The sequence below is a fragment of the Nanorana parkeri genome, unplaced genomic scaffold (genome assembly GCF_000935625.1).
Source record: "Nanorana parkeri isolate BGI_ZX_2015 unplaced genomic scaffold, ASM93562v1 scaffold251, whole genome shotgun sequence".
NCBI lineage: Eukaryota > Metazoa > Chordata > Amphibia > Anura > Dicroglossidae > Nanorana > Nanorana parkeri.
The window spans coordinates 840,058-852,434 of NW_017306519.1; positions in this window are offsets into that span (position 1 = coordinate 840,058).

Below are 12,377 nucleotides of genomic sequence, written 5' to 3' on the forward strand. Positions count from 1 at the left end.
CTACAAATTCCATCATGCTTCTGCCCCTGGGAGTCATGCCTTATTGGATTTGTAGTTTCAGCACAGCTGGAGAGCCGAGGTTGCCTACCCCTGGCCTAGATCAAGCCCTGATCTAATAAATCTATGTATTTTATCTTTATTATTTATTTCTACAACTTTGACTTTTTTCCAGCAGCCTCCATCTATCAATCCAATCTATCTCTTTCTCCTCACAGACATTTGGGGAGTTACAGATACAAGGGAAACTTCCTAAACAAGTGATCATTGTGATTGGCTATCACAGCGATCAAGGAAGCTCCTCCTAGCAACTATCGATTGTTATTCCCAGACCAGGAGCTGATGGTGACAACTTGGTTATAGTGTGGTTATAGTGTTGGGGGTGCGTGATCGATCAAACACAGGTATGCATATGTGTGGCAGCACATCATACTGCCCACTCTGTGCTGCCACATGTATGGGTACAGTCTCCATTAAGGGGTTAACATCTGCATGAAATAAAAGAATGCCAGTTAAAGAGGTTATATATTCATGAAAACAAGTTATTCCATTTATTTTTAAACATGACAAATGTATGCCCCTGTATGTGTATTGGTATCAACCTACTGTCATCCCCTGCACAGCAGCACTCAGACTGGCCAATGAAGTGGCAGCATTATGGGGTCAGTCAGGTGTGCTGTATTTATGTGTGCTAACAAGGAACATGCTGACAGAAAGAGGGAGCACAGTGAACAAACAGATGACCTCATCAACGTGCTGATGTTACTTCATGGTTTAATATGGCAGCAGGTGGACCAATTAGTACTGTTGCAACAATGGGGGTCAAGTACCTGGCTATGATGTCTGTATTACAGAACTGGATTAGCAGAATGATGAATCACTTAGCAGGTACAAATGTTCCCATATACTGTATGTAGTTCAGCTGTGCATTCAGCTTCCTCACTGGAGTTCAAATTGACAGAGTACAGTATACTGTTGCATGAATATTCCTCAATATACCAGCTTACATTTAATATCTTCAGCTGCGTTAGTGAAGCTTTAACATAGCTATGGTTGAATGTTTTTGGACACTTGTGTCAGCAGCCCTTTCCTTTCTGCACTCACTGGCAGCCATGATGTTATCATACTATGATAACATTTTATATTGTAAAGCGCTGCGCAAACTGTTGGCGCTATATAAATACTATGTAATAATAATGATAACTATGCTTAAGGTTGCCACCTGTCCAGGATTCACCCAGACAGTCTGGGTTTTGAATGCTGTGTCTGGGTTTCAGCTGAAACCTAGACAAAAGACGTCAGGCAGACAGGGGCAACCAAAATTAAGATAGGGGCTACTGGCCCCCCACTGAAAATAGTCTCGACTGTGATATTTACATATTAATGGGTGGCGCTATTTACATATGAATATGCCGAGACTCATTCTCCCAAAAAAATTTCCGTGCTTTGCTAGAGTGTTCGGGTTTTGCTGGAAGAAAAGGTGGCAACCATAACTATATGCAACAGTGTAAATACTCCTATGAAGAAGAAAGTTTTGTCTTGCTGCTGCAAATGTATCTAACTTCCAGCTAAGCTGTATCATGAAACAGTTGCAGGTCCCCTCATGATATAATTTGCTTAGAGCAGTTATTAGAGCTCTTCTTTACATAGCTGTTTTGTTACTGATTACAAAACGTAGTTTTCACCAGTGTTGTTAAAACCCCTGCACCTGTTTGCTGGGGCAACTTTACTGGAAGCAGCATCTGTGCTTGGGTGAAGCGAACGCTTTAAATCCCATATCCAGCCTATCTAAGCTATTTAATCATGTGAAGGTTCTTTTTTTTACCTAAAATGGAATCCTAGCAGGAAAAAAAATCTGTTTGGTTTTTATTGCTGTCTTTGATATTCTGTTCCAGTGACCTCTACTCCCACATTTCCTGCTGTCACATGGATATGACAATACATTTTCCCAATGGGTAATAGCAATAAAAACCTGACGGATGTGGCTGGAGTTAGCAAAGCTGCAGTTGTTATAAAATAAGGCCCGTTTACACCGGTGCAATTTACTATGCATTGTCCAGCACATGGTAATGCACGACAAGAGGATTGCCATCTAATTTTTATGTGGCCAGTTCACACCTGTGCAACTTGTGTATTTGGGAAAAATAGTACAGGTGCATTTTCAGGGGCATCAATGTGCGTTTTTGGCCCTGTAGTCTTCAATGGCAGACACGAAAAAGCACATGCTGACTCCCTAATCCACTCACTCCACTCCTCACGCTTTTAAACACGCTTTTAAATCAAGGCAAACTGCTAAATTCACAGCTAAATCATATACCGTATATACTCGAGTATAAGCCGAGTTTTTCAGCCCATTTTTTTTGCTGAAAAGTGCCCCCCTCGGCTTATACTCGAGAAGTGTCTTACCTGCCTAAAGATTTGTAATTCTGTTCAGCGAGTCTTTTTATACAGATGTCCCTATTAAACAGCACTGTTGGGTCTGACCTCACTTTTCTCTACTGCAGTTAAAGGGATACAGTTCAGTCAAAGGCTGCCCCAGGCTGTGAGTGGATAGTGAAGGAGCAGAAACACTGTTATGGGGTTAACCCCGTGCTCTCCCCCTATCAGCAAGTTCCCTGTAGTAAGACCTGATTGGCTTATAGCAGTGTCGTGCCGCTCCTTCTGGGCCGCGTGAGGCATCCCCCAGCCTGCCGAAGCTCCACCCCCATCCTGCCAAAGCTCCACCCCGTCCCACCAAAGCTCCGCTCTCAGCTTGATAACCAAGCTGTGTGGGGAGGAGACAGGGAGGAGCCTCCCTGTCCCTCATTTGCTCGTCATTGCCATTGGTCCAAGTCACCCACAGAGCTCACGCCTCTAATACAGATTAAAGGCCGTGACAGCTCTTGCCTCACCAAGTTAAGTTACACAAGCAGTGGGGAAGCCCGCTGCTGTGTAACATAACTACCTGTCAAAAGCCAGATGCAGCGCTGCCTGTAATTAACAGGCAGCGCTCCGTCCATGACAGGTTACACAGCGGGGAGGCTTTCCTTGCTGTGTAACCTGATAGAAGCCGATCTGAATGGAGAAAAAGCTGTCAGCTTCAGACTTGAAGCTGACAGCTTTTTCCTACATAATACTAGGTGAGGCTCTGCCTCACCTGACCGCACGCCCCTGGCTTATAGTACTACCAAATCCTCTGTTGTGCAGGAAACTAGATGAACATAATATAAAGGCAGACTTAGGTCTAATTAAAATACATTTTTAGATTAGTTGGGGGTATTTAACATATGTCTACATTTCTGTTTCAAACACAAAATAAAACATTAAAATATACTGTTCTTCATTCATTAATAACACAAAAATAAAACACATGTTCTGAGATTCTCCCCATGGTCACACAGATCAATCTTCAATTATACCCTGGATGGAGCGTTATCAGTGTTCTAGTGCAGAACAAGGAAATCTTCTATGAATGATCCAGGACACTTAAGCCGTGATAAGAGCGATAATATGACCAAACCTGATATTAGCAAAGAGTAAGGAGAATGATCTGTACTCAAGATGAAAAACAGTCATGACCTCAAAAATTACTCATGACCTGCTCCATATCCCGAGCCCAACAAGTCAAGTTCAACCAAGGCACTTATTAAAAGGGTTTGTGTTATTTTTTATAGCTCTTCCAAAACATTACAAACACGCTTTAGTGTAAGGTGCTGGCCAATTGCAGGAGAACCTCCTACCAGTTCTTATTTGGTGTGTCATGGGCCATGCAAGTCTAGTCTTAAAGGAAGGTTTAAAGCTCAATATATTTATACTTACATTTTCTGAAGTGTTTAGGCTGGTCATGTAATGCTGCAGAGCCCTCTTCCCTTTTCCTCTTCTCCAGACAGTGCAGTCCAAAAGAAAGCTCTATCTGTCCCCAAAAAATGATATAAAATCCATTTTGGTACAGCGTTGCATGACTGAAGAAATGTCAGTCAAAGTATTGCAGCACTGAATACTGAAAAATAGCCCGGGCAGGAAGGGGGCTTAACATCCTGGACTTCAAGAAGTTAATGATGCAAAAAAAACACCACTCAGCAACACTCTGCATCATTACACAGTCACTGCAGGTTACTCAAGGGGAAGCTTATAACGCCTTGCACTCACAGTGATGTCCTCAATCTTCCAGGTTGGGTAGATCTGGATAGCGGAAGATAACTTGGAAGACTGGGGACATCTTGTAGCTGAGAAAAATTCTTGCGGGGGGTGGGCAGCTCCAAATTGCACTGGCACAGTGGAGGCATGCCAGGGCTCCAAAGTTAAGGCCTGTTTGTAGGTGGGTCTAGGCATCCAGGGGTCACAGTAAAGTTCTGAAGCTCTGCTTAGGCACTTCCTGTTATAGGGTGCAAACACCCTGTCTCCATTTTCCAGTGCACCAGTCACCCATGCACGCAGGGCCACCATCAGGGGGGTACGGTTGATACCCATGTAAGGAGCCTGGGGGGCCCCCCCAGCCCACTGACAGCGGAGGAGGAGGTGGAGGAGGCAGGGCCCAAGTAGTGTAGGTCAGGTGGCGAAAGAGGTTGGGCCCCAGCAATGCTAGTCCAGCGGCGGAAGAGGCCGGACCCTAGCAGCGCCAGTCCGGCGGCAGGAGAAGCCGGGCCCCAGCAGCGCCAGTACAGCAGTGGGAGAAGCTGGGCCCCAGCAGCACCGGTCCGGCGGTGGAAGCAGCAGTGGCAGGTAAGGAGCTGCATGTGCAGGGAAACCTGAGACCCTGAAGAGTCCACCATAGGGAGCCTCAGATAGGTTGTGCAGGATCTATGGTGTGCTCTGCAGAGTAACTCTCAGGTGGGCTCTCAGATGGTCTCTGCGGGGTCTCAGGGGGGTCCATAGTCCAGTGTGTTTCTAAGGCCAGAGTCCAGTGCGTTCCTAAGTCCATAGTCCAGTGCACTCCTAAGACCAGAGTCTAGTGCAAGACTAAGTCGTGAGTCCAGGGCGTTACTAAGTCTTGAGTCCAGTGCATTACTAAGCCCTAGGTCCAGTGCATTACTAAGCCCAGAGTCCAGTGCATTACTAAGTCCAGAGTCCAGTGTGTTACTAAGCCCTGCGTCAAGTGCGTTACTAAGCCCTCAGTCCAGTGTGTTACTGAGTCCAGTGCGTATTGCTGGGATTTGTAGTCCACCTACAGGCGCTGCCATTCTGCATTAGAGTGTAAGCTCCTCTGTACAGAAACTAATGTGGCTGGCTTGGTGTTCTTTGTGCAGCCCTGTGGTATATGTCAGAGCTATATAAAAAGAGTTATATAAAATGTATAATAATGTAAGACTTATGAAATGAATGGTAAAAGCCGCGCTGTGTGAATGAGACCGCAAAGTGTCAGATATAGTAGATACTGACCTTAGAGTAACTTTCACATCATTCAATAATGTAAGACTGCTGTGGGGGGGACCACAAGTACAAGCATGCCATTAGCAGGTGGTGGTAGTGGTTCAGGCTTCTGATGGAGATTACAAGTGGAAGTTTCAGGACAAATGTCACAGGCATGATGCATTGTTGGATGCACCATCAGGAAACCCAACCATGTGCCTTGCAACTATTGCTGGAGTGCATGTAGACAGGAAGTGACTTCAAGGGAACTGCAGGAGATCGGCAGCACTTAGATGCAACAAAAGCCGCCGAGTGAATAACCGTCCCGAAGTGACGGTTGCCAAACGTGGTTTGGCTATTGACTTTAGCCGAGTATGGCTGATTTCAGTTGTACATCGGCTGGCTTTGGCTCCCTTCGGTTCACTTTGGTTCATCTGAACAGCCTCAGTGCATTTGGCTGAGCCAAAGTGAAGAACACGTTTGCCTCAGCCGATCCAACATCTTGATTGGCTGAGGCGAGCGTACAGCAGTTAACTTGCTGCTGTTCGCCCCTATTCTCATAGGGGCCAAACAGCAGTGAGTGAATAGCCGAACACTGCCATGCAGCTTTTGGCACAATTATCCTGCTCGCTAACAAAGGGGGAAAAAAAAACACTGCGTGGGGTCCCCCTCCTGATTCATACCTGGCCCATTAGGTCTGGCAGGAATGTTTGGAGGTACCCCAGAGTTAAAATATTTTTTTTTTAAAGTGTGTACGGGTTCCCCCCAAAAGTCATACCAGGCCCTTTAGGTCTGGTAGGAATTTTTAAGGGGGAACCCCACCGCCAAGAAGGGGAAAAAAAGGTAGGGTGCCCCCTAAAATTTCCAACTGGACCCTTAATCCGGTCACTGGTCTGGCAGGGCAGGAAAAGGGTGGTCTCCCTGGAAAAGCACCTTGCCCCCATGCCGATAGGGACAAGGGCCTCTTCCTCACAACCCTGACCCAGTGATTGTGGGGGTTTGCGGGCAGGGTGGCTTTTTTGCTTCGGGGTACCCCCTTTCATATAAGGGGCACCCATATACTGCTCCCATTTGTGAAGGTTCTTGTAACCCTACTCATTAACTAAAGGGTTAAATAAAATGTAAATAAACACACCACACTTTTAGAAAGCATACTTTAATTAATTACGTCATCCAGCGGTGTCCACGCCCCGCCGACTCATCTAAATAAAATAAAAATGACGCAGACCCAACCTTATGAGACGAACTCCTGCCCCAAAATGACATTTTTACAGGTGCTGGCCGAATAAAAACAAATGGATGGAGTCAGCAGTGACGTCACGGCTAGCTTTGCCCATTTGTTGTCAGGCAATGACAGGCCACTGTCCTCAAATTACCTCATTTGGATTTGTCGCTGTTGGCAGTCATTGTTGTGTAGCAAGTTTTCTGCTTCATTGCTCTTTTGGTAGCCTGGTTCCACAGGTGTTTTTTACTTCCTTTGCATCTTGCATGTGGAAATGTTCCAAAGTTTCTGCAATTTTCTGACTTTGGTTGAGAAGATAGCTTCCATCTTCTCTCTCTCTATTTGAATTCCCAAATAGTGACTGATGTTCCCTAACTTTGTAATTGCAAAGTTTTGTTTTAGTTTGTTAACTATTTGACTATAGTCCTCTACTTGTTTAAAACAAGTTGCATAGTTACATAGTATTTGAGGTTGAATAAAGACATTAGTCCATCAAGTCCAACCTATAGGATCTCATTCTAGGAGTACCTGTACCCCTGTATATTACCTGTACCCCTGTATATTACGGTCCCTTAAGAAATCGTCCAAAAGTTTCTTGAACAATTCCACATTATTTGCTGAAATCACCGCCTGTGGCAGTGAGTTCCAGACCCTAACTGATCTTACTGTGAAGAACCCCCTTCGCCCCTGGAATTTTTTTTCCACCAATTTTAGGTGATGGCCTAAAATTGGTGGAAAAAAAATTCCAGCACAAGGGGCGAAGGGGGTTATACTGTCATCAATGTAAATTAAGATGTACTGTATATACATCTGTCTTTTTGATTCCTGGAATAAAAGGTAGGGATCTGCTTTGCTTCTTGTGAATCCCACTTTTGTGAGTATTTTATTCACTTTCTCATTCCACGTTCTTGCAGATTGCTTGAGTCAGTAGATGCTTTTATGGAGTTTACACACAAGGTTGTGTCCGTGTTCAAACCCTGGTGGCTGTTCCATGTAGAGATCTTCCTTAATGTCTCCATATAGGAAAGCAGTTTTAACATCTATGTGTCTCACTTGCATGCCCTTCCCGGCTGCAATGCTAAGAAGTGTTCTGATGGTGGAGTTTTTTACGACGGGATCAAATATTTCATCGTAGTCTTCTCCAAGTATCCCTTGAAAACTAATCTGAGCTTGTATTTGTGGACATTTCCTTCTGCATCAAGCTTCACCTTTAAAATTCCATTTGCATGCTATAGTTCTGCGATCGGGTGGAAGCTCCGTGTGTAATTTTATTTCTTCTTCTGCTGCCTGTCCTTATTGATTAGCTTCACGTTTTGGTAATTTTCTATGTCTTCCCACGATGTTGGTTCGAGAATGCTGTGTCTTTGCAGTATATGACAGCTTGCACGGTAGTATTCCCTTTGTTGCCTGAGTGTATTTTCTAATTTCAGGTTGTTCAACAGAATTTAACATGGAACTTGACTTATCCATTGTGGGTTCCACCTTTTATTCTGACTCCTGTACGGCTTCACTTTGCTCAGCTTCCTGGTTCACTGGGTGAATTTACTTCACATTTTCCCTGGATCATTGTTACTGGTGATGGGTTCTCATCGAAATAAACATTGTGACTTATTGTCACTTTGTCAGTCTTTGGGTGGAGGATTCTATATCCCTTACTTTGTTCACTATAACCCATCAGAATACCTTCTATGGCTGTGTTCTCCAACTTGGATCGCTTCTCTTAGGTCTAAGCTTTACATCCGAACATTCTGATGTACCCTAGGCTAGGCTTCGATCCATGCAACATTTTAAATGGGGTGCTTTTCAGCAGCTTTTGATTGTAGTCTGTTCTGTAGGTATGTTCCAGTCATGACTGCTTCTCCCCAGTACTTCTTAGGTAGGTTGGCATCTGATAGCATGCATCTGGCAATTTCTATAAATCTATAAAAGGGTAAAATTTTCCGTTCTGCTACACCATTTTGTCCAGGATGGTGTGGTGGTCTGGTGTACTATACCCTTTTTCATCAGATATGATTCCACTCCCTAATGATGTATTCCCCTCCGTTGTCTGTTCATATAAGTCCTGGTTTCCGTTGGAATTTGTTGCTGGACATGGCTACAAACTCTTTAAGTTTATATGATCTTTCATTCTTGTGCTTCATCAGATAAGTTGTTGCATACCTGGAATAATCATGAATGAAAGTTATAATATATCTGTCCCCACCTGATGTGGGAGGTTTCATTCATCCACACTTGTTACTGTGTATGAGCTCCATGGGGTGGGTGGTCTTTCTTTGCAGTGCCTGTGGAAGTGGGGTACGTGTGGCCTTTGCTTCCATACAGAATTTGCATGTCATTAGCATTCGTCAGGGCAGTACGGTTATATCTTCTGAAAAGCCTCTCTTTATAATATCCTTTTTGGCTTCTGCCCTAGTCGTCTGTGCCACAGATGAATACATTTGCTGTGTGGATTATCAGTGGCTGTCTTGACTTGTTCGTCTGCGGAGATGAGTGTGTACAGGTGTTCATCCAATTTTCCTTTTTCGAGGATTTGCTTATTGTTTCGAATTGTACATTCATCACCTTGATTGAACCTATTTGTTACATAGTTATATAGTATTTGAGGTTGAATAAAGACATAAGTCCATCAAGTCCAACCTATTGTGTGTATGCATTTATGTTTGAGCTGGTATGTGCGTGTGTATGAGTGCATGTGTGATTTTTCTCTTAGCAATACCTGTACCCCTGTATATTATGGTCTCCGAGGAACTCGTCCAGGAGTTTCTTGAATGATTCCACACTCTTAGCTGAGATCACTTCCTGCGGCAGCGAGTTCCAGACCTTAACCGCTCTAAGTGTGAAGAACCCCTTGCGCCCTGTGTGTTGACATTTTTTTTCCACCAATTTGTGGTTGTGCCCTCTGGTCTTTGTTACAGTGCTAACCGTAAACAGTTTGTTAATAATGTCGTTGTCACCCTTGAATAGTTTATACAAGAAGATCATGTCCCCCCTTAATCTCCTAACCTCCAAAGAGAACATATTTAATTTTAACAGCCTTTTTTTATAGTTCAGGTCCTCGAACTCCTTAATACGTTTGGTTGCCCTCCTCTGGACTTTTTCCAGCTCAAGGACATCCTTTCTGAATATTGGTGACCAAAACTGGACCGCATACTCCAGATGTGGCCTAACCAGTGATCTATAAAGTGGCAAAATTATAGACTTGTCCCTGCAATACATTCCCTTCTTAATGCAAGACAGGACTCTGTCTGCGAGCTGTTCTTCAATCTGCGGTCTATAATGACCCCCAAATCCTTCTCCGTTTCCGACTTCCCTAGTGGCACTCCCATAAGTGTATAGTCCATTTGCCTATTTTTAACTCCATGGTGCATTACCTTACATTTATCGACATTGAACTTCATCTGCCATTCAGTTGCCCACTCCCAGAGTTTATCCAGGTCCTCCTGTATAAATGTCTAAATCTGTGTCTACTACCCTCCCAATTTTCGTATCATCAGCAAACACTGAGACATGGCTGCTCACTCCCTCCCCGATATCATTAATAAATAGGTTAAAAAGCATGGGACCCAGCACAGAACCCTGGGGCACTTCAGCCCATTCTGAAAAGGTGCCATTAACTGATACTCTTTGTGCACGTTCTTGTAGCCAGTTTTCTATCCACGTGCACACTTAATTCATCTATGCCCATAGCCCTTAACTTGTATAACAAGCATTTATGTGGCACCGTATCAAATGCTTTGGAAAAGTCCAGATATACTACGTCCACCGGCCTCCCTCCATCCAGATCTTTACTTACCTCTTCGTAAAAGGTCAGCAGGTTGGTCTGGCAGGAACGATCCTTCTTAAATCCGTGCGGCATATCAGTTAATATGCCCTGATCCTTTACATACTACGCATATCAGACTAACTGGTCTATAGTTCCCCGGTTGACATTTTTACCCTTTTTTGAATATAGGTACCACATTAGCCCTTCGCCAGTCGCTTGGCACTCTACCAGCCATTACGGATTCCTTAAAAATGAGCAACAATGATCTTGTTATCTCCTTGTTGAGTACCTTGGGATGTAGATTATCGGGTCCTAATGCTTTATTTGCATTTAGTAGTTTAAGCCTATGTTGTATCACAGTTTCAGTCAACCACTCAGGTGTATTTCTTGTTAAATTTTGTGTTTTTTCATGTACATTAAACCCATCTGTTTCCTCTGTGAATACCGACGAGAAGAAAGTATTTAGCGCCTCGGTCCTCTCCCTGTCGTTTGTAAGTAACGACCCATTTATGTCCTTTATTGAGCCTATCTGTTCCTTTCTCCCCTTTTTACTGTTTATGTACTGATAAAAAATTTTGGGTTCTTTTTACTAACTTTGGCTATATATTTCTCACAATCAATTTTAGCCGCCCGGAGTACCAGTTTACATCTTTTGTTACATTCTTTGTAGTTTTGGAATGCCAATACTGTCCCCTCCATTTTATACTTACTAAATGTTACTTTTTTTTCCTTAATGTGTTACCGTTCTATTTAGCCATATTGGCTTTGTTTTTGATCTTTTACTTTTGTTACCCAGCGGTATACACATGGTAATAGCATTTTTTTATTTGTTCTTGAAACAGTCCCACTTTTGGTCAAAGTTTAGTTTATCAAATAAGTTTTCCCATTTGATTTCACCCACTATGTCACACCCTCCTCCTATACACTTTTACCCCTCTACAGCAGTACAAATCTTAAGGAACACTTTACAGCCCCCTCTCCCCAATCTCTTTCATACGACCTGCTCCTGATGCCAGTCACGTCTTGTCCAGAAGATCCTGCCTTTGGTCACAGCCTCCGTTCCCTCTTCTTTTGCTCCTCGAACTCGTCTGTCACTGCTCCTGATTGGCCGACCAGTCCCTCCGTCCAAACGTCCCTGCCACCGGTCCTCCGTCCGGCTCCCCGTCCTCTGGTCCTGCCGCTCTCCGTCCTTTCTTTCTTTCTTTCTTTCTTCCGTCCGCCACCGGCTCGGTCCGTCACTTGCTCCGTCCGTCTGCCCGGCTCCACGTCCCGGTCCCGCAGCTCCGGTCCATACAGTACATTTTTCACGAGGATACTCTGCTTGTCCCCTGATGGTGTGATGCAGTTTGAGAATCGTTGGCCGTTACCTTGTGCAGTAATAATTTTCCTATTTGCTAGGAAAACTTTGTTATTTGTATTGAAATCAATTTCTGTGAAAAAGGTCTCATCACAAGTCGTGTGACTTGTTGCACCTGAGTCAATACACCATCTGCGTGGTATACTGTTCTGAGTCGCTTTAAAGGTAGCGCTCCATGATGTGCCTGCATTTTCATTTTTGGCTGCCTTAGCTCTTTCTCTTGTAGGTGCCTCTCGCTTTCTCTGCTCGGCTTTCCAGATTAAACAGTCCTTTTTCAAGTGATCAGTCTTTTGACAGCGAAAACACGCTCTGCTTTCTTTGTTTTGCTTTGTGCTCCCATGCACCTTAAGGGATTTCTCGTTTTCTTCATTGTGCATATTTTCTTTTCCTTTGGCGTATTCTAGTATTTGTTCCTGCTCAGGTGGGGTTTCTAGAGCGTTAATAGGAGCATTGTATTACAATGGATGGTTGCATAGTAGTAATGGCATCACATGGTTATCTTTAATTTCCTCTCCAATTGCACGTAGGTGTTCTATGATTTCCAGCATGGCATTCACATGTTCACGCATTTCCTGGCTTTTTTCTATCCTCATCTTTTATACCTTGCATAGCAGATATAGTTTACTGTTTAGGTTTAAACGCTCATGCAGTTTTTGTAATGCAGTCCACATACCTTTAGCTGTATTCTCTTTTCTCATGTGGATGATGAT